This window comes from Canis lupus, chromosome 2 (genome assembly GCF_011100685.1).
Source record: "Canis lupus familiaris isolate Mischka breed German Shepherd chromosome 2, alternate assembly UU_Cfam_GSD_1.0, whole genome shotgun sequence".
NCBI lineage: Eukaryota > Metazoa > Chordata > Mammalia > Carnivora > Canidae > Canis > Canis lupus.
This window is the reverse complement of record NC_049223.1, coordinates 15465488-15487327: the sequence shown is the minus strand read 5'-3', so window position 1 is coordinate 15487327 and position 21840 is coordinate 15465488. Positions and strand designations below refer to the sequence as shown.

At 35.5% G+C, this 21840-nt stretch overlaps 1 protein-coding gene and 1 pseudogene across 5 annotated transcripts in view; both read right to left on the bottom strand.

Moving 5' to 3' along the window:
* The window catches only part of MPP7 (membrane palmitoylated protein 7), a 681753-nt gene that overhangs the window by 591605 nt on the left and 68308 nt on the right, over positions 1-21840 (bottom strand). The gene's annotated exons all lie outside the window — the stretch shown is intronic.
* LOC100855944 lies at positions 7403-8245 on the bottom strand (annotated as a pseudogene).

Genomic DNA, 21840 nt, shown 5'->3' with positions numbered 1-21840 from the left:
TCATATGGTGTTCCATGGATTATTAAATCTGTTCCTAACTTGATTATTCCCTAGTTAATGCTTCTAGGAAATCATCACTTATTTCCTTTCTTAATCTCCTGTGTTTAGAGGGGATTTCTAGATTGCACTGTCCTCTTAACTATTGCACTATCATTTTAACAGATCTTTTGTCTCATTCCTCATGCATTGCTGTCTGAGTGAAAATTTTAGGCTAAATTTAAACATTATTCTCTTCATTAACTCTTAAAGTCTTCATTGATTCTGTACTGACAACATAATTGTCCAAATACATGACTTTTCCTCCTTTCTCATGTACGTATCTAGGAAATCTTTCTGTCTGGTGTACATAGAAGACACTGAAATGAAAACTGAACACTGTGATGTTCATGCCAGAGATTTGACATCTTAGGATAGATTTTTTTTTTTTCTCGTAAATATAGCTTGAAACTTTGGAGAATTTAAAATCTTCTGAGTTATCCTTGCCAGGAGTCCAAACCTCTTTTCTCAAACGACTCTCCCTCTCTCTGTACTAAGTCATGTAAATCTACTTACCCAGTCCTAGAACATCAAATTGCTATTGCCCTTCTGTATGTTTTCACAGCTAAAGCTGTCCTCTCCCCATTCCTACCACTTTTTTGGGAGGGGGCAAACCTCTCTGAATTCTTCAAGATTCCAGTTCTTCATTGAATGAAGATTTCCTTGGACCTTTTTCTATTACAGTTCTTTTATAGGGAATTGTAATTGTTTGTATATGTGATTTGCCTGCTCTGCTGTTAGTTCCTAGAAGACAGAGACTTAATTTTTATGTATCAGGGCCTGGCATATAAATGTAGGTGCTCGGTAATATTAAATTAATATCTTACATGCCACTTGACCTGTCTGTATGTGTCTGAAATAGGTGAGTGGTAGTAACCTTCAGGGAATTAATTGGTTTCAAGTGAAAGTTACCTTTTCAGGTGCCAGTTAAGAGTAAAATAGTAAGAATTCACTATTTTAGAATTCCTAAAGCGATTAAACTTGGTTTTGTACTATTTATGAAGGAAGCAAATAGTTTTATTCAGACCTTCAAGAAAATACATAAATAGGTTTAGTTATAAACTTAAAAAAACACTGTGTACGTAACTGGTGGGCTAATTCTACCACATTATTAACCAATCCCTTAGGTAGCCCTGATTTTAGACTCCTATCAGTAGTTTTTATATAATCTTATAGAGGATATTTTAAATTCTAGACTTTTTACTAGTTTTTAACTGTTCCTAAATTACTGTTTCTCAAACTCTCAACTTTATGGCCCACTATAAAGTTTTAGTTTCTTAAGTATATTAGGCAGAATAATGGTTTGGATTTTTTGTTTTTTAATTGTTGTTAATCTGTTTTCCAAATATAACCTTATATTTGAATATTCAGTAGATTTTTCAGGCTTATTGAAATTAAGAATTTTCCTAGAAATTCTCGTATATAGTGCTTCATTTCTCAAGGGTAAACCCTTGTGAATTGCTGCCTAATTATTTTTAGTTAGTGATTCATTGTGTTGATTTTTATTCCTAAAAGTGACTAAAATGTTAACTGAAGATCATTTTGAATCAGGAAAAAAAAAAAAGAATGCAATTATAACATGGCATATTTTAGCTCTTGAACTTGTGTAATTTTTTAAAGATTTTTTATTTATTTATTCGTGGAGACAGATTTTTTAATTTATTTATTCATGGAGACAGAGAGGCAGACCAGGGCTGCCTGAACTTGTGTATTTTTACAGTAAAACTATGACTTTTAAAAGTAAGCTCTTGGGCAGCCCGGGTGGCGCAGCGGTTTGCTGCCTTTGGCCTGGGGCGTGACCCTGGAGACCCGGGATTTAGTCCCAGGTCGGGTTCCCTGCATGGAGCCTGCTTCTCCCTCTGCCTGTGTCTCTGCCTCTCTTTCTCTTTGTATCTCCCATGAATAAATAAATAAAATCTTTAAAAAATAAAAAAAATAAAAGTAAGCTCTTTGAGGGGCACCTGGGTGGCTTAATCTGTTAAGTGTCATACTGTTGATCTCAGCTCAGGTTGTGGGGTCAGGCCCTGTGTTGGGGCTCTACACCGAGCCCATTGTGGAACCTACTTAAAAAAAAAAAAAAGGTAAACTCTTTGAAAGAGTATAAGCTATTTCAACCCAGCAATGACTCAGTTGAAGTCTTCTGGGATTGAATTTACATTTTGTTGAAAATCCAAGAGCCACTGTAGCAGATCATTCTTAATTTCTCTTTAGTTTCATTTTGTTTTTGATATAAAACATTAACCAATGTTCCTTCTACTGTATTTAGCAGTATTTTCATTGAATTACTCATTGTCTTAATAGCCAAACTCATCTTCAGTGATTAAAAAATTAGCGTAAGATAAACTTGAGTGAGGGTAACCTATGTGGGCTCAGTCAGTTAAGTGTCTGCCTTCAGCTCCGGTCATGGTCCCCAGGGTCCTTGGTCCCAGGGTCCTGGGATCGAGCACGTGGAGCCTCTTGCTCACTGGGGAGCCTGCCTCTCCCTCCCTCTGTCACTGCTCCCCCCTGCTCTTGCTCTCTCTCTGTCAAATAAATAAATGAAATCTTAAAAAAAAAAAAAAAAGATAAATTTGAGTGAATATATTATAGGCTCAGAAATGGTTTCTCAAAAAGTTTCTCAAGGAGGAGTAATAATTGAGAATTGACATTGAAGGAGGTATAAAGTGAATACGTTGAAGATTCCTAATTTTTTTGGTGAGTATTCTTTTTTTTTTTTTAATCACGTCATTTTTCCAATCTTTTTCCTTTGTGCTTATTCTTAAGGGATATGTGTGGTTTCTAAAAGCGGTCTTCTGGCTTTGAAAAGCACTAATTTATTTTTATAGATACTAGAATGGTATATTGTAAGATTTCTTTTCCTCTAGGCTCAGGATTGATCAAATTAAGTAAGAAAGTCCATTGTTTGGGTAGAGTGGTACTAAGTTTTGGTTTGTTAGCCTAGTCTTTTTTTTTTTTTTTTTTTTAAACATTGTAATCCTTTCAATATCCTTAAGATTAATGTCAATGGAGGAAGGCAGGGAAGCATAATAGAGAGCTTCCATTATGTATAGTGCTATTTCAGAAGAGCCTTAGGTGGTTGGCCTTTGAGTTTTTAATATGTATGTCCAAGCATCATGTGTTTCTTTTTTTAAGATTTTATTTATTTATTTGAGAGAGAGAGAGTGAACAAGCGAGCATGAAGCAGGGGGGAGGGGAGAAGCAGATACCACCTTGCTGAGCAGGGAGCCTGACCCCAGGCACCCTCAGAGTATCATGTTGAAACATTTAAACATAAAATGAAAGATATTAAATCATAGAGCAGAGCTCTTGAATATTGACTTGGATTCTAATCTTATAAGAAGTTCCTTTGGGTTATTGGATGAATATGTAATGCTATCTCTTTCCAGGTTGCTATGGCTGCTAGAATAGATCATTGTTAATTGGATAAGAAGAATTGAGGTGAAAACCATGCAAAAGTGACAAAGAGTACCGGTCTTGAGATGTGGATATTATAGTTTTTGTTTTAGTGGTTATTAGCTTTTTAAACTATGGACAGCATCATATTCATGTAAACTTCTTGCCTGCTGCTTTTTATTCTTTTTTTTTTTTTTCAACAGGTTGGATTAATAATCTCCAACGTCCTTTTCAAAATAAATGACTTGAGATATGTAAGGAGAACCTTATGATTTTGTGATTTATGATTTCTGATATTTGTTGTGTGTTCTTGCCATTCCATGGTAACTGAAACACTCTTCCTGCCAGAGTGTAATACAGTTATACAAATATAGTTTGTAAATATAGTTTCTCTGTGGGGACCTTTGGAATATTTTCCCCCAGTGTTATTTAGTATTTTTACCACTTTATAGAGAAGGGTGGAATAGCATAATTTTCTTTGCATTTTTTTAAGTTTAAATTGAGAAACAAGGTTGACATTTTTGAAGGCTTTTTAAACAGAAATCTTAATAGTTTTCATTATATATAATGTAGAAATCAGATTTTGTTCATATAAAAAGTGGTTTTGATTTTTTTTAACCAATACATGCTTTCAGTTTAAGTCTTAAGTTGCCCACCAAATACAGAATTCATTTTTTATTTTAAGTCAGGATATACTCATTTTGACTTTCCTATAAGAGTATATTAAATTATCTAAACTTATCTGCTGGTCAACACCAGTTTCTTTGTGGGGTAACTTTTTTTTTAACTAATTTCATATTCCAGAGAATCTTGTATTCTTTGTATTTTAAATGTAGAGCCTTTTCTGGGTTTTACATGATGGATGAGATACTTAATGGGGTGTTAAAACAGGCATTATGTAGTGCCATTTAAATAACTGTAGGAAGAGGAAGGGGCACCTGGGTGGCTTAGTGGTTGAGAATCTGCCTTTGGCTCAGGTTGTGATCCTGGAGTTCTGGGATCAAGTCCCTCACTTGATTCCCTGCAGGGAGCCTGCTTCTCCCTCTGCCTATGTCTCTCTGCATCTCTCTCCGTGGCTCTCGTGAATAAATAGATGAATAAAATCTTTAAAAAAAAAACAAAACACAAAAAACTGGGAAAAGTCTGTACAGGTATTTTATATTTAAAAGTGTATAAATAAAGTATAAATGTTAATACCTAATTTGACAAATTTATTTTCCGTGAAAACTGATTTTTCAAAACACAAATATCTGGCTTAAGTAAATACTTGTAATGTTGTATAGGTTTCATGTAGCTGTGGAATGGAATGAGCCCTGAGGCTTGGGTGAAACATCCTCATTATGTATTTACCAGTTGTATGAACTTCAGTTCTCTTTGCATCTGGTTTCCTTTCTTTAGCTCTTGACTTTCTTAATGCCATTATCCTCCCTTATCCCCAATATCCACTCAATGAGTCTCTTAGATCTTGCCTCTGAAAGCAGCTTTTGAATCCATTCATTTTTTTCTAACTCAGACCCTGATCATCTTTTGCTTGAATTAAAGCACTAGCATACTCCTCCTCCCTTCCCCTCCCCTACAGTTCACTTTCCCCACCATAGCCAGAATCACCTTTTAAGGAAAGTATGTTTGCTCATTCTTTATGTAAAAATCTTTCAAAGTCTTCCCACTGCCCTTAAGATAAAGTAAAAGTGTTTGACTGAACAGCTTGCTACATCTCCTAATTTTCTAGCACTCCTATATGCTTCAGTTCTTTGAAGATATGAGTTCTCTCACACATGGGTACTTCACACATGCTGTTTCCTTTTAGAATATGATCTCTCCTCCAGCCCCTTTTGCCTAGTTAATTCCTTCCTGTTTTTAGGCTTGGATTTAGGTAGAAGTTAACTTCCTCTAGCTTCCCAGTTACCAATCTAGGTTTATTAGCCCATCTGTTATCATATGTAACACTTCATTTATGGTGATTATATGGTAGTGTCCAAAACTAGCTTCTCATTTTCCCCTCTCTACCTGCTTTCCAGTTTTCTGTACTTTGTTAAATAGTAAATGCAGCCTCTCGGTTGCTCAGGCCAATAATCTTGAGCCTCCTTAACCAGTCTTTCTGCTTTCTTACGTTCTAGCTCTTCAGTTTTCTTCTCCATGCAGCAGTCCTATCAAATTGCTCCTCTACTCAGAACGTTCTCAGGTGTCCTTACAGTGGCCCAAAGTGATTCATTGCTTTTTCGCAGTGTTACCTCTCTGACTTTGTTTCATTTTACATTTCATTTGCTCAGATTTAACCATACTGACATCCTTGTAGTTTCATGAGCATTTAATTCACTTTCCTGCCTCACAGTTTGTCTTTACTTTTCCTTCTTATTGGATATCTCTGGTATCTTCTATTCTCAGTGTTTTAAAATGTGTGATTAAGAGTAATTATTAAAAGAGAAATAATGAATGGAATAATCAAAATGATTACAGTAACGTCTGTGGTACTGTGGTTCTTATCTGGGACAGCAACAGATGGTTCAAATGGTTGGTTTCTCATGAATCTTATTTCTCCTGCCAGAGAACTAAAATCCAATTTAGTAACTTAGAGTCTAGTTTTTTTTCTATTTTAGCAGAAGGTGAACATCTACTATAAAATATACTGCTAGTAACCTTAACTAATCTTTTTTTTTTTTTTTTTTTTTTGGTGTTTTTCAGAACGTACTTTATTTCAGAGAAATCTGTGTTTATTACATTTTTAGAGTAACATTTCAACTTCTTTCCTCACCTATGGTCAGAAGCATGTGCAAATGTTCCAGAACCACTTGTTCCAGAATCCTTGGGGTGTTTAAAAATGCCACCCAGTCCTACTCAGTAACCAACTGAATCAGAGAACCTCTGGGTTACAAAACCTGGATGTTTGCATATTACATGCTCCTGGAAGTGATGTTGATGCACATAAAAGTTTGACAACCACTGCTTTGTGCTATAAGAGTGATAAAATTATAATGGAATAGAGGAATTAAGAATTCCATGGTGTGATTGATTAGTGGCAGAAAGTTTGGGATGGACTTTAATTTAAAACTTGACATTTAATTTAAATATATTTAAAACTTAAAAAACAATTCTAAGTTATATAATATTGATGCTAAGACAACAGATTCTTTAAGAGTGCAGAAGTACCCTTTTTTTTTCCCGGAGTCAAGTATGAACATTTTTGGACTGATTTTGGATCCAGTAGGAGTTGCCGGTATTTGTGTGCCTTCTAATTCTTAATGACATTTTGTTACTTGGGATTACACTAGAGAACCTTGGGACTACTCTTTGATTCAAACCACAGAAACATAATGTATTAAGGGTTTACAAACCCCTTTCAAGGCATTTCAAGGGAAATGCCTCTTTTGTGTTAGTGTTTTGGTTGCATCAAGAAATTTGATGTGTGTTATAGTCATTGTGAACTGTTTTACATTAGCACTCAGTTTTTAGCCTGAATGTGAATGGGTTATTTTGGGTTGAGGTTGGCTATTTTTTTTCCTACCTTCTCACAGTTTTGTTGTGAAAACTTTGCTGCTTTAATCCATTTAGTGTATAACAGTTTTAAGTTGGAAATTATCCTAACATTTGGGACTGGCAATTGGATACTTAGGTTATGTTTCTGAAAAGACTGTTTAAAGTTAAAATTATTTAACTTGAAACCGTCTTTTTCTAGTAAAAACAGGTACTTATAGCCTGAGGTGTTTAGAAATTAGCTTTGAGTACCTGTATAATTGACTTATAAACTGTTAGGCATAATTTTTTTTTTCACGTTAAAAAAAAGTTTCCTTTTATTAACCATCTAGAATACTTCCATCCAGATCACTACAGCTTAAAATAGATCACTACCCTTTTGCAGCTATTTAGTAGCCAAGAGCAATGGATAAGATCCATACAACAGTTCTGAAAAGTTCGCACTGTCAGTTCAGAACATCTGCTTCACCGAGCCTGATTATTTAAAAAGAATGATAAGAAATTAAACATCACAAATATGTTTTTATTTGTCACCATTAAATGTCTGAATTTTAAACAGATTTTTGGACTGGTGGTTCATATCCATCAGCTCGTTCAACTTTAGCACCGGTCTCATCCCCCGTAGCTTTTCCAGAACTACTACCTTCACCATGAAGCTCCATGAGTTTTCCCAATTCAAACTTGGGCTTCTTCAGCATTTTTACTTTTCTAACAAAAACATCATAGGGTGGATAAATAGACTGACAAGCTTTTTCTGTATCTTTTCCGATGCTGTCTGGAATCAATTTATTGACCACTTCTTTCAAATCATTTGTTTGCACCTCTCGGGTCATGATTTCCATCATCTTTTTCTGGATTTGGCGGACCTGTTGGTGCTGAGCGTAAGAAGTCTTCTGAATCTGATTATTGCGTTTTTTAGTAAAACCAACACAAAATAGTCGAAGCAAATAACCATCGGTAGTCTTCACATCAACATGAGCTTCAATCATGGTCTGCCATTTTTTGACCATGGAGCACATTTTGTCATGGGTAAGATCCATGCCATGGAAATTAGGCAGTTTTTGCCCTGCACATCCTCAGTGATTAGCTTGAATTTCCTAAATGCAACTTCATCATTCTGCAGATCAGCAAGGCTAACTTCAAAAACGCGACCCTTGAGATCATCAGACGCAATTTTGGTTCCTTGAGTTCTTGTGACTAGTGTTTTTCCAATATTTCTTATATTGAACATAGCTGGTGCTTTCACATCATACCAATAATCTTTCTTAGAAAATGGATCAACCACTTTCTTCTTAGCTCCCTTTTTGCCGCCTTTCGTAAGGCGCTTGTTCTTGCCAACCGCCATAGCGCTGCTCTCTGTTAGGCATAATTTAATGCATTTTCAATGCCAGTATGCGTCATTTTGAGGCAGTATATAACAGCATTATAAGACTGTTAGCTTCATAAAGTGCTCTCATTACCTAAATAAGGTATATGAGATTTAGCAAGCTCAGTCTTAAGAGATAAAATTTTACCTCTGTGAAATTATTTTTCTTCATTTTTTTCCTGCTGCTACTCTACTTGGTTCTTCAGTGTTATATGCAGCAATCTACTTTTTTTCCTCTTCTTTTTTTCCTGTGCGGGGCTTGAATTCTCACAACTCTGAGATCAAGACCTAGGCTGAGATCAAGAGTCCCACGCTAAACTGACTGAGCACCTAGGCACCCCAGCAGTCTGCTTTTTTTTTTTTTTTATATAAAAATAAGTTTTATATGAGCAGACCAACCTGTGTAAGTTTTAAGAATTTTCTTCTTCTCCTTGGTCCTTATTACTGCACTCCGTTGTGTCAAAGACTACAGTTATATTAACAAAAGCAAGTAAAAAAAATACTGAATTGGTTTCAGAATCAATAAAAATCTGCATTCAAGAAGTTTAAGGAATCCTAAGGTAGGACTGCCCTGGGGATTTTAAAGACACTGCAAAAAGTGAAGCAAAATTTTTATACACTGTAAACTTTTTAATTGATGCAGTTGGCAGGCACCTAGAAGTGAAAGGTTGACTAGAAACAAAGTTAGAAGAGATCAAGCAATCTGTAGTAGTGCATTGGTACAGATCAACCAACATGAATTTACTATAGCAAATGAATATGTAAAGTAAGAAAATGTAAGGAAAAACATGATATTTTCAGTAAGAGATTGATGTAGCACATACAAGTATATTGGGCATGTTTTATGTGCCAGGCACTCTGGATACCACAGACAACTAGATAGTTAAATCTGCCCTTAAGAAATTGACATTCACGGGAGAGAGATGATAAACCAATAATATGAGTTAGAGAAAAGTAATGCCTCATGGAAAAATAAAGCTGAATAAGAGGAAATAAAATAATCTAGGGAAGTAGAGGTTGTTATAAAGAAATTTTGGAAGGGTTGCTATATAGAAATGAGGAAGGGTAGGCATGTGACTATGGCGTGAAGAAAGTTTGTTCCAGGCAGAGATCAGTAAATGGCAAGGGCATCACATGAGAACATGTTTGATATGCTTGAACAAGCAAGGTAGCTATGGATGATGGAGGCTTTTAGGGTGAGGAAGTGATAGAAGTTGATGAGTTCAAGAGGTGAGGCAAGGGCCAGATCAAGCAGGGCCTTGTTTGTAGGCTTTTGAAAGGATTTGGGCTTCTACTTTGAATAAGATGAAGAACCATTGGAGGATATTGAGTGACTTAATCTATCTGGATAAGAGAAGCAGCAACAATGAGATATCACTTAGGACATTGTTGGATTTGCTGAAAGAGAGAGTAGTGGCTTGGATTAGGATGATAAAATAGAAGTGGTGTGATTCTGGATGTATTTTGAAAGAATCAACAGATAAACTAGAAGTGAAAAATGACTTCCAAAAGTTTTCACCTAAGTATTTGTAAGCTGGAATTTTCGTTTATTGAGGTCAAGAACAACTAAACAACAAAAAGTTTGGAATATGGGTAGAATTGTGAGTTTTGTGGGTTTGGGTTGTCTTAGAGAATCCTGTTCAGACATCAAAGGGAGATGTGGAGTAGGCAGATGACTTGGGTCTGGAATTCAAGGAGATTGAGCTGGAGACGTTAGCATATAGAGTGAATTTAAAACCATAAGACCAGATTTCACCCAGACTATAGAAGGTGAGTAAATATTTTCAACTTTGCAGCCATAAGGTCTCTTGCAAATACCCCCACTCAGCTAATGTAGTGTGGTGGAGCTTTGGCATTTCGTAAAGGAATGGGTGTGATCAGATTCAACTAGCAAATCATTTGCATACCTCTGCCATGAACAAAGAGCTGCAGGTTCAGGGATTGGAGGAGTAACTAGCAAAGAGATTGGGAAGGAGCAGCCAGTGGAGTAGAAGAGAACCTTAGGCAGAATATCTCCTGGAAACCAAATGAAGAAAGTGTTCCAGGATGTGTGTGGATGACTTACGTCTAGGTCTGCCAGTTGGTTGGATAATGTGAGATCTGGCACCAGTTTTCGAATAAAAGGAATAGACAACAAAAGTATGGCTTTTAGAGTAGGATGTAGGTTAAAGGAAAGGGATTTCTCTTTCTCTTTTCATTTCTTTTCCTTTCTTTTCCTTTTCCCCTTTTCCCTTCCCATCCATTCCTCATTTCCTCCCTTCCCCTTTCCTTTATGAGAGCCATTAAAGTATATTGATATGCTGATAAACTGATATAGCAGAGTAGGATATTACAAAGAGGCAATTGCTGGAGCAGTGTTGAGATTTAGTATACAAAATAGAAGAGTGGCCTTAGATCAGAGCATTAACAGTTCATTGATACTAAGAGGGCAGCTTATTACTATTACAGTGTTATATACTGATTATTCTTTGTCATTTAATTATAGCTGGAGAGATCACAGTAACACCATTTTTTAAGTTGAAGGAAGATTTATTTGAAACTATAGTTGCTAAATCGGTGTCCTTCATGCTTTGAAGCTGCCATTTTGGTGCCATTGGTGTTCTGCAAAAAAGTACCTTGCAGGTTACTGTTAGGAGGAGCAAGGGAGGAGAGACCAACTCTACTATTATTTCTTCTAGATATCTGTTCTGGGTAGGATTTTGTTTTGGAATGATTCTTCTTAGAGACTTTAAAAACCATTTGTCAAAGTATATTCTTTTAATATGAAATGATAGATGTCAAAGGAACAGTAATGAAAGGTAATGATCTGTTCTTCAGAACTGTATGCTCCCCACTTAATTTGAAATACATTCTTAAAATAAAGGAAACTTCTTGGGTACTACCCTTTTTCAATCATACTATCCTCTGGACATCCCACCCCCAGCCCTGCCCCTTTCCTAAAATTATCCTTTTGTCATTTCTATGAATTTGACTTTCTTATGTAGGCTTTATCTAAAATGTACTTACGTGAATTATCTTTTGATAAAATTCAACTAGAAAGGAAAAGTTCACTTGTAAATGGTGTTTTAAAAGCTTTTTTGAGGGCAGCCCAGGTGGCTCAGCGGTTTAGCGCCGCCTATAGCCCAGGGCCTGATCCTGGAGACCCGGGATCGAATCCCATGTCAGGCTCCCTGCATGGAGCCTGCGTCTCCCTCTGCCTGTGTCTCTGCCTCTCTCTCTCCTCTCTGTGTATTCTCATTAATAAATAAATAAAATCTTTAAAAAATAAAAAAATAAAAACTTTTTTGAAAATTTTATTTATTTGGGAGAGTGAGGGGGGAAGCCGACTCCCTGCTCATCAGAAAGCCCTACACGAGGCTGGATCCCAGGACTCAAATTATGACCTGAGCTGAAGGCAGACACTTAGCCAACTGAGCCACCCAGATACTCCTAAGTGGTGTTTTTAAAACAGTAGTTTAAAAACAATTTACGTTAGGGTGTTTGGATATGTTTGTATTTTAATGGAGTTTGACCCTAAGGGGTAAACAAGGATTGCAGAACTTCTAAGTTTTTTCATCAGGTGGGATGGTGAGTGAAATATGGCTTCCCCCTCTAGATTTTTATATGAGAATCTTTTTTTTTTTTTTGGAATGGGCATGGTTGGGGAAGGGTTAGCATGAGAGGATAGGGGAACAGAGAACTAGGAACTGATTGTGATACATGATATGTTGCAGACATTTGAGTTGTTTCCTCATAGATATTTTCAGTGTTTTTTTCCCCCAAGCTCCTTGAGGGTGGTGACATTAATTGAAAATCTGATTCAAAAAAAAAAAAAAAAATCTGATTCAAATAGAATGATTTCACTATTTATATTTACCTTATACTTTTGATCTGGTGTGTCTTGTTCTTACACATAATAGTTGCTGAAATATATGGTGATTTAATGAGAAAATAATGTTATGGTCAATAGTAGTTTCTGAATTTGAATATAACTTAAAATACTTTAGGAGATGAGAAAGGTAACAAAAATTAATAAAATTGGGGCACCTGATTGGCTCAGTGGTTGAGCGACTGCCTTTGGCTCACAGAGTGATCCTGGGGTCCTGGGATAGAGTCCTGCATCGGGCTCCCCGCAGGGAGTCTGCTTCTCCCTCTGCCTATGTCTCTGCTTCTCTATTTCTCATAAATAAAATATTTTAAAAAAAATAAATTTTGAGCTGTAAAATAGGCTTTTAAAAAAAGATTTATTTATTTTAGAGCCACGCTTGTGCGCAAGGGGGCAGGAGGAGGAGAGGGAGAGAATCTTGCCTGGAGCCCAAGGAGGCAGGGCTCAATCTCACCACCCTGAGATACGACCTGAGCCAAAACTGAGTCAAACGCTTAATTGACTGAGCTATCCAGGCACCCCTAAAATACTTACTTTTATTACTCCCCCTGTAAATTTCCTTGAGGATTAAATGGAATAAGGTACCTGAAATCTGTAACAATCCCTAATGTGTTCAAGGTAATCAAAGTATTTTACTTTATCTGTTTTATGATTCTTTCTGTTTTGAGCAAAAATCTGTTTGATTTAGGCACAAAGAACTATATTCTTTCAGAATTACTTTTTTCAAGTAATCTCTTTTCCTATATTTGGAATGTTTAGTAATACCTAATATTTCTTATTTTGTTTTAGAGCCAAGCTTTGTGATTGTGTTCTAGAGGTAGAACACATGAGATTTTGGGTTTAAAAATAATACGAAAAAGGGAACGTTAAATGTGGCACTGTTTTTTCTTTCATTGATAATATTGAATAGAATTTAACTCTTAAAATGCTAGCACTAGTCAGTTAGATTTGGGAATTTCACAGTAAGCCTAACCTGAACTGTCTTAACTTTTAAAAAAATTTATGGCAATTTAATGATAGCAACAAAAGAGATTACTCTATTTTTTTTTTGAGATTACTCTATTTTTAAGGAGAATTACAGTAAAACATCATTTGATTAAAGTCTTTCTGAAATGGTACCAAACCTAGAATTGTAGGGGGAAAAAAAGGGAAAAATGAAAACTCAAGGAGCAAGAGCAGTGGGAAAGGAATAGTGTAGAGTTTGTTGGTGTGATTGGCTGATACTGGTGTTTTCTCTGCATGGCAAAACGACTGATTTTGAAGGTGACAGATGGAGAATGTGGAGGTTAGATGAGTGACCAGGATGATTAAACCGAAAACATACTTCATGGAGATGAGGAACTTTAGTGGGGCTAGTGAGGAGCAATAATAAAATTGCCCTTCCAGCAAAAAATACTACAGAGTGTATACCTTTTATCCAGTTTGCCTTTATGTAAATAACATGGCATAACTATAGTATATTATTATCAAAACCAGTAGTTTGACATAGTTACAATAGTAGGGGTGGAAAATTTTTTCTTTCTAAAGTTCTTTGACATAAAACCAATTAGTAGGAGGAAAACAAATTAATTTTGTACAAGTGCCCCAAACATTGGACTCTAGGGCGAGTCTGGCAGTTGAGTTATATGAGACAACCTGAGCTAAGGAATGGCATGGAGCCTGGAGCTTTGTAGGGGAAGGAGGGCAACTCACAGCATCATAAGAAGAGCAGATGTTTGTAATAGAATTTTGCTTTGCCATACACATAGGTCTTTTAGTACATGCCAAAGTGGCATATTTTGTGGTGACATTCTGTCCTTCACAATCCACTGGCCCTATTCAGATTTTTACCAGTTTTGCATGTGATGTATGTGTGTTTGTGTTTCATACAGTCTTATCACATGAATAGATTAACATGAGATTAACACAGTAATAGATTAACTACTGCCACAGTCTAGATACAGAACAGCTCATCACAGTTTGATCACAGTTAATATCTTGTGCTTTTTATAGCCACAACCGTCTCTCTCCTTCCATTCTTCCCTGAACTCTAGCAAGCTAGCTAGTGTCTTGCAATCATTAGAATTTTGTCATTTCAAGAGTGTTATGTAAATAGAAGCATACTGTGTAACTTTTTGAGGTTGAGTTTTTTTTCACACAGCGTAATTCCCTAGAGAACCAAGGGGGTATATATCCATGATGGATTTCTGTTGCATTGCTCAGGGTAGTCTATGGTATGATGCACTTCAGTTTGTTGAACTGTTCACCTGTTGAAGGACATTTGGGTGATTTGCAGTTTGGGGCTTTTAACCAACTAGCTGTGCATTCACATACACATTTTTGTGTGAAACAGCTTTTCTTTGTTAGCTGCTTTAACTTTTTAATGACAATTATAAGTAGGGAACTGTTTACTTACTGTCCTCAGTCATTGAACTATATTACTATAAATCATTACTATTAACCAGAATTTAATTCTCATTGATGGTCGTCTTCACATTCTTCTGTAAGTCATTACACAAGTATCTGAATTTTTTTAAGGAGAGGCTTAATTACTATATGCTAGTTTAAGGCTTCAATATTTATATCCAATGTAGAGTGATGGTAAATGTATCTATTTGCTTTCTCCTTTGCTCAGAAAATAATATATACAATTTTTCTGGATAACCTGTATTTTCATATTTGGTCAGTATATTCATTGGGACAAATATACTATTCATTTAATATATTTAAGCTAATTTTTAACTTACCAAACTCTTGAGCTGTTCTTTTTTCACAGAAGTATATTTTGCTGCTACTGTATTTTTAAGAGATTTTAAAGTTGTGTTCAAATCTAGTGACACAATCTAGAATCTGACATACCAGAGTGCCAATACCTACCAAACTACAATTGTCAAAAAACTTGGCAATAGGATAAAATACAGTAAATGGTAAAATTTACTGGATGTTATTTAATCTGCCTTGAAGATAAGGAGGCTTGAAGAAGTTACAGTATATGTTGTAGCTTTGGCAAGTATCTATCAATCACCTAGGAAGTTCAAACAAACAAATCTGAAAGTACTCCTTATTAAAAGGGGTGATATGGGACCAGAAATATTAACAGTTTTAAAAAGCACCTCGGGTTTCTGTTGGTACCTAGTTAAGTTTGGGAAACTAAGTAAAACTCCAGGGAAGAATGAGTTCCGTTTGATTCTGTAAGTGTCTTTTACCATCTTGAGCATTTGCTGTTCAGTATTTGTCAAATAAGTACTGTGTGTGTGTGTAGGGATGGTTGTTATAGAATGCTTTTATGAATTAAAATAACAATAAAGGAAAAATTTAAAGAGTATATTTTGAGGAAATTAATATTTGATATATAATGTCAGTCATTTGGCATAAAAATCCTCAAGATAAACAGTAATCCTAAGTGGCTGTTGATTCCACATATTAAGCCAGGTGAGTTTAGGTGCATTTAGTGCACACTGCTGTATTAGAAGTATAGCTTCAATTTGCAGATTTGCTGGATTTTTCTTACGATTTTTGTTATTTGTTAATAATCCCATCCCCAAGTTATAAGTGCTTTGATTTTTTGAATTCTTAAATATTTGATAAGTCCTCCTATTGTTGTTATATATAAATAGCATCCTAGTTGGAAAAATAATTTTCTGGATCCCATCCATTTTTTTTCTCTTAGCACAAGACATTACTACTTTGTATTCTAGCATTTTTGTTTTATAAGTGGTATACTTCTTCTGCCTAAATGCGTTAAGAATTTTTTTTTTTAAATTTCAACAGCTTCACCGGACTATGAAGATAATGTTTCAGTTTTATTCGTTCTTTATTTTTCCCGGTACATGGTGACCCCCTTCGATCTCCAGGTTGAGAGCTTCCTATATTTCAGGAAGCTTTTTTTTTTTTTTTTTTTTACTTCAAATGTAGTATTTGTTTCTTTGATGATTTCATCTTTAAGTTCTTCCTCTTACTTCTTCCAGTTCCCCCACGCCTTATTTTATCCTTTTATCTCTTGTTTCATAGAATTCCTGTTTAAAATAGAACAGAATTTGTCTAAAAATTATCGGCTTCCTGATACTTCTTTCAAATTATTTTCTTCACCATATTAATGTTAATATACCATCACTTTCGTCTCTGTACAGGCCCTGTGTAGGATGTTTTCTATGTATGTTCTTGTGTTGAGTAAATTTGAGTATCTGTACATCTGTATATATAGATATATGCGAATGTATATATGCAGAGTGATTCAGTTCTCTGACTCTGTTTCTTATTCTCCTGGACACTACATTAACGTATCCTTAGAAGTTAATTGCTTATAATCTGCCTAAAGATCAGAGAAAAGGGTAAGAGAAGTGTCTATTAAGAGGAGAGTGATAATAATGTGGGAAAGGGCAATTCATTCATTGTTTTTTCTGTATGTGATGAACTCTCCTCTCAGAGCTCACTCTTGGACTCTAGGCAAAGGTTTAGAATGGTGGGGCCCTCCCTCCCGTTTCAAGTAGTTCTCTGCTCAGTTGGGCCAAAAAGTCTATGGGCCAAACGACCTTTCTCTCCCAGCTCTTCTGCCTGCCATAGTTTTTAAAGTATGCATGTAACGTTAGACTTTAGAGGAATTGGGTGTTGGTCTTTAGTAATTTTTCTGTGCTGTGTATGAATTTTAATTTTCTCCTTAAACCATTTGTCAATGCCAGTTTATTGGGTTGTAACTATTCCATTGTTGGGTTTGATTAAATTTTCTTTTCTTCCCTCTAATTTGGATAGGTTTTACAGAGGGCAAATACAGAAACATGCTTATGCTGTTATCTTTCTGGAAGTCTGCTTTTAATGTAATTTTTATTGCCCTATTTTTGTGCTATATGAATCCTTGTATCACTGGCTTTTAAAATTAGTTTGGAAGTAGTCTCTTTTAAAAAAAATTTTTTTTATTTATTAATTTGGTAGAGAGTGAGCACAAGCAGGGGAAGTGGGAGAGGGAGAAGCAGTCTCCCTACTGAGCAGGAAGCCCAATGAGGGGCTTGATCCCAGGACCTGAGCTGAAGGCAGACACCCAAACAGCTGAACCACCTATACACCCCTGGAAGTAGTCTCTTAAGATGACTCTTTTATGGTTCTTTGCTGGGTTGGAAATTCCAACACCTAGATAAATGGTAACCATTTCTTTGATTACATATTATGGTATATGCATGCAATGTGATGTATAATGTTGCCATTAAAAATGATGATGTAGTAGAACCACTTTTATTGATGAGGGAAAATGGCTCTGAATTTTAAGTAGGAAAATCCATGCATTAAAGTAGTATGATTCTACTTTTGAATATTAAAAGTACATGTAGAAAAAAGCCTAAGAGATTAGAGTTCTTTTTCTTGAAGTTTTTCTAGATTCTGAGTGTAATATTACCTGTTCTTTATTTTAGAAAGGTAAGTTATGACATTTCCAAAAGAGTGGTTAAAAAGGAAAAATACTTGATTGGGGAGGTTCTTGGTATTGAAAGGTATTAGTTTATGATAAATGATCACTATGTAAAGCTCATCCCTTTTTGAAGTTCATCTTTTTCATAATAAGGAAACGTCTACTTATTCCTATAGATCGTAATTTGTTGTCAAAAGTCTGCTTAAATTTTATCAAATGGTTTCTCACTATCTGCTTTTCAAAATTAGCATTCAAGGATACCTGGGTGGTTCAGTGAGTTAGGTGTCCAACTCTTGATTGTGAGGTCAAGATTTCAGTGGGGAGTCTGCTTTAGATTCTCTTTCCTTCTGCCCCTCCCCCTTCTCATTTGCCTGCTCTTTCTTTCTAAAATAAATAAATCTTTTTAAGAAATAAGCATTCAAGATTTGTATTCATGCAAGTCTCTCAGTATTCAACTTTTGTGCGTTCTTGGCCTGAGGTATGTATATAGTTGTAAATTCTCTTAATTCTGTATTGCTCTGTGGTTCTTGTTATCTTTGTGAGGACTTTATAGTTTGGGGTTTTTTTGTTTTTTGGTTTTTTTTTTTTTTTTTTTTTTTCCATTTGAGAGAGATACAGAGCACAAGGGGAGAGGGAGAAGCAGACTCCCTGATGAGCAGGGAGCCTGACATGGGGCTCGATCCCAGGACCCTGAAATTATGACCTGAGCCAAAGGCAGATGATTAACTAAGCCACTACAGGTGCCCTGTAGTTGTTTCTTTTATGACTGAATCTGTTTCTGGAACAGATACATTATAGGAATTTCTTTTTCCTTGAAAGTTTGAAACTGTTCCTAAATAAACCTATATAATCTAAATCTGGCTAGGGTTATGATTGGACAAGGAATCTGGTGAGAAAATGGCCACATAGGATTGAAGGGAGAGTGAAAAGGGATGTAATATTTGTCCAAAGAATGTTGCCATAAAGTTGATACATCGGTTAAACATTATCAGCCAATAGGATCTATTGAGCTTCTTCTCTCCTAATTATTGAGCTTCTGTTTTAATTTTTAAAATACCTTATAGTAAGCAACATTTGCATCTGCTACTTAATGTATATAAAATTGACTTAGGCAGTGTGCCAATGTTTACTTTCTCTTTAATAGACAACCCTTTAACACCTAGACTCAGTGTCCAATGGTAGATGACCAGTAGCTATATACAAAACTGCAACCACCTTGACTGTCTCAACACAGGCAGGATGACTAAGTAGCAGACAGATGGGAATTTTTGGATAGATAATGTTGTGTGCAGTGTACAGAGACACTCAAGAGCAGTATCAAAAATGTCTTACCTATAAGGGAAAACCCCATGTTTTCTTTGAGATACCTCTGCTATAATATGCAGCTTTTTTTCCTTCTAATACTTCATGATTTTGGGAAAAGCACTTTTCCCATTATATTTTAGTCTACTGACAGACCCAAGCACTGTTGTAATCACAGGGATTATAGCCATGACGTAACAGGCAAAAGTCCCTCTGTTCCAGGAGGTTTTTCTCTCGTAGTAGAATAGAGGGACAATATGAAATGGACAAACAGGATAATTTTACATTATGATTTGTGCCTTAAATGAAATAGTGATTTGAAATGGTAATGGCACGTAGTAGGAGGTGGTTGAGGGGAAATCTGTTTTAGAGGGTAAAAAAAAAAAAAAGTTAAGTGACCTCCTTCACTTTTATTATTAGGCAGAGGCAAAATCTGGACTGAAGTCCCAGGTTACAGGATTGAGTGTTTATCTCACTGGTCATTTCACATGTCTATTTTTTAAAATTTGAGGTATAGTCAACGTACCACCCCCACTCCCACCAAAAGCACCATACCTATTAGTAGTCACTCCCTATTTCTTTTCCCTGCCCACTCCCCACCCACTGATCATCTATGTATCCTGATGAGAGTTTTCTATTTTGGACTTTTTTTTTCCTTCCATCTTCATGCTGCATGGACTGTATATTGGACATTTCGTATAAATGGATTATATATAGTCTTTGTGACTGGCCTCTTTGACTTAACATTGTGTTTTTATGATTCATATATGTTTGTCATGTGTCAGTACTTAATTCTCTTTATTTTTTTCCCAGGTTAAAGTTTGTTTACTTCAGTAATTCTTAGGTCCTTTAAAATTTTCTATAGGAGAATATCATACTCCACTTTTTCCAGATTTACATGACCATGTGACAGTTTTTTATTTAAAGCATCTCATAGGATATTAGAGTTTGAAAAATGATGAAATGGGAATCTAAGCTAGACAAGTCAAAGTCACATGTATGGTACTTTTTTTTTTTTTTTTAACAGTTTTGTTGATGTGTACTTCACCTCTCGTAAAGTTTACCAATTTAAAGTTTGCAGTTCAGTGGTTTTTAATGTATTATTCCCAGTTGTGCAGGTGTCATCACAATCAGTTTTAGAACAATTTGATCACACAAAAAGAAACCCTATAGCTTTCACTTTGCCCCCAGCCTTAGGCAATCTCTTTCCTATCTCTATAGATGGGCTTATTGTGGAGGATGTTTTTAAGTGGAATCCTACAATATGTTGTCTTTTGTGACTGGTTTATTGGACTCAGCATAATATTTTAGGGTTCATCCATGTCATCTTGTGACAGTACTTGTTTGTTTTTATTTTTGAATAATACATATTCGTTAATCAGACATTTGACTTGTTTCCATCCTTTGGCTATGAAGAGTAATGTACCATGAACACGTGTGGGCACATGTTTTCACTGCTCTTGGATATATACCTAGAAGTAGAATTACTGGATCATATGGTAAATCTGTGTTTTAACCTTTTTAAGGCTATGTGTTTAACCTTTTAAGGAAATGCCAGACTATCTCCCCAAAGCAGCTGAATATTTTATATTCACGACAGCAGTGTGTATGAGCGTTTTGGTCTCTCTACATCTTCAACACTTGTTACAGTCTGTCCTTTTGACTATAATACCTAAGTGGCTGTGAGTAGTATCATTGTAGGTTTGATAGTCAAATCCCTAATGGCTAATATTAATGAGCATCTTTTCATGTGCTTTTTGGTCATTTGTATGTTGTCTTAGAAAAGATGTTTGTTATCTTTCAGTCATTTTTAAAGTGTACTGTTTACTTTTATTGAGTTGTAAGAGTTTCTTCTAATAGAACTAGATAAATGTCCTTTGAATAGGATTTGCGAATCTGTTTATGCTCTGGATTGACTTCTCACTTTCTTGATGATGTCCTTTGAAGCAAGAAAAGCTTAAATTTCAACGAAGTCTAATTTATATAATTTTTTCACTTGAAATTTGGTGATGAAATAAGCCTGTATTTTCTTATAAGAGTCTTAGGGTTTCAGCTCCGTGATTCATTTTGTATTAGTTTTTGTGTATAGTGTGAAGAGTCCAACTTAGCTTTATTCTTTTGCATGTGTACTTTCCCTTAAAGTATTTTATAAATTTAATTTCTGGTTTGTAGATAAACATGTTACCTACACATACCAGAGTAGGAAAGATGTGGGTTGTTCCAAAGGAAGTATGTAATACATACTTTGTACAAAGTAGTTTGTATCACTGTGCAAAAAGATATGTGCATATTCGTTTGGGATAAAGGGTAAAGGGTAGTGCTGTTTTTTTTTCTTTTTTTTTATAGATTTATTTATTTAAGAGAAAGAATGCATTTATGTGAGCCCCAGGGTAGGAGAGCAGAGGGAGAGAATGTCTAGCACACGCCTTGCTGAGAACTGAGCCACATGGCCGGGCTTGAGATCATGACCTGAGCTGAAAAACCACGGTGCCCCAGCAGTAGTTTTTTCAGTGAAAGCTACATCTTTGATTTATCTCTGTTAGTTTATTAATTTTTGGTCCTTAGTCTGTTAACAAAGGAATCTTCTTGTTACTATTTGTTCATGACAGATAAAAGTGCAGATATATTGTATGGCATTATTGTTGGTGATGAAATTTTTCCAAGTGATAAACATCTTGGTAAAAGTTTGAAACAAAACTAAGTACTCTACAGTACAATTTTCACAGCCGTTATAGTCCTAAAAAATGTAGCATATTGTGTTAAGCAGAATTAGGTTCTAGGCTCAGCTAATTAGGTGAAGGTGACAATGGGCAACTTCATCTGGAGCAGTGCTGTCCAGTGAGCTATGTATGCAATTTAAAATTTTCTACTAGCCAATGTCTGGAGTTAACTTTAATTATATATACCATTTAATCTAATATGTTGAAAATAGTGCATCATGTAATCCATTTAAAATTTTAATATGCTGTTATTTTACATTATTTTTGTATTAAGTCTTTGAATCCAGTATGTGTTTTACATATGCAGCAA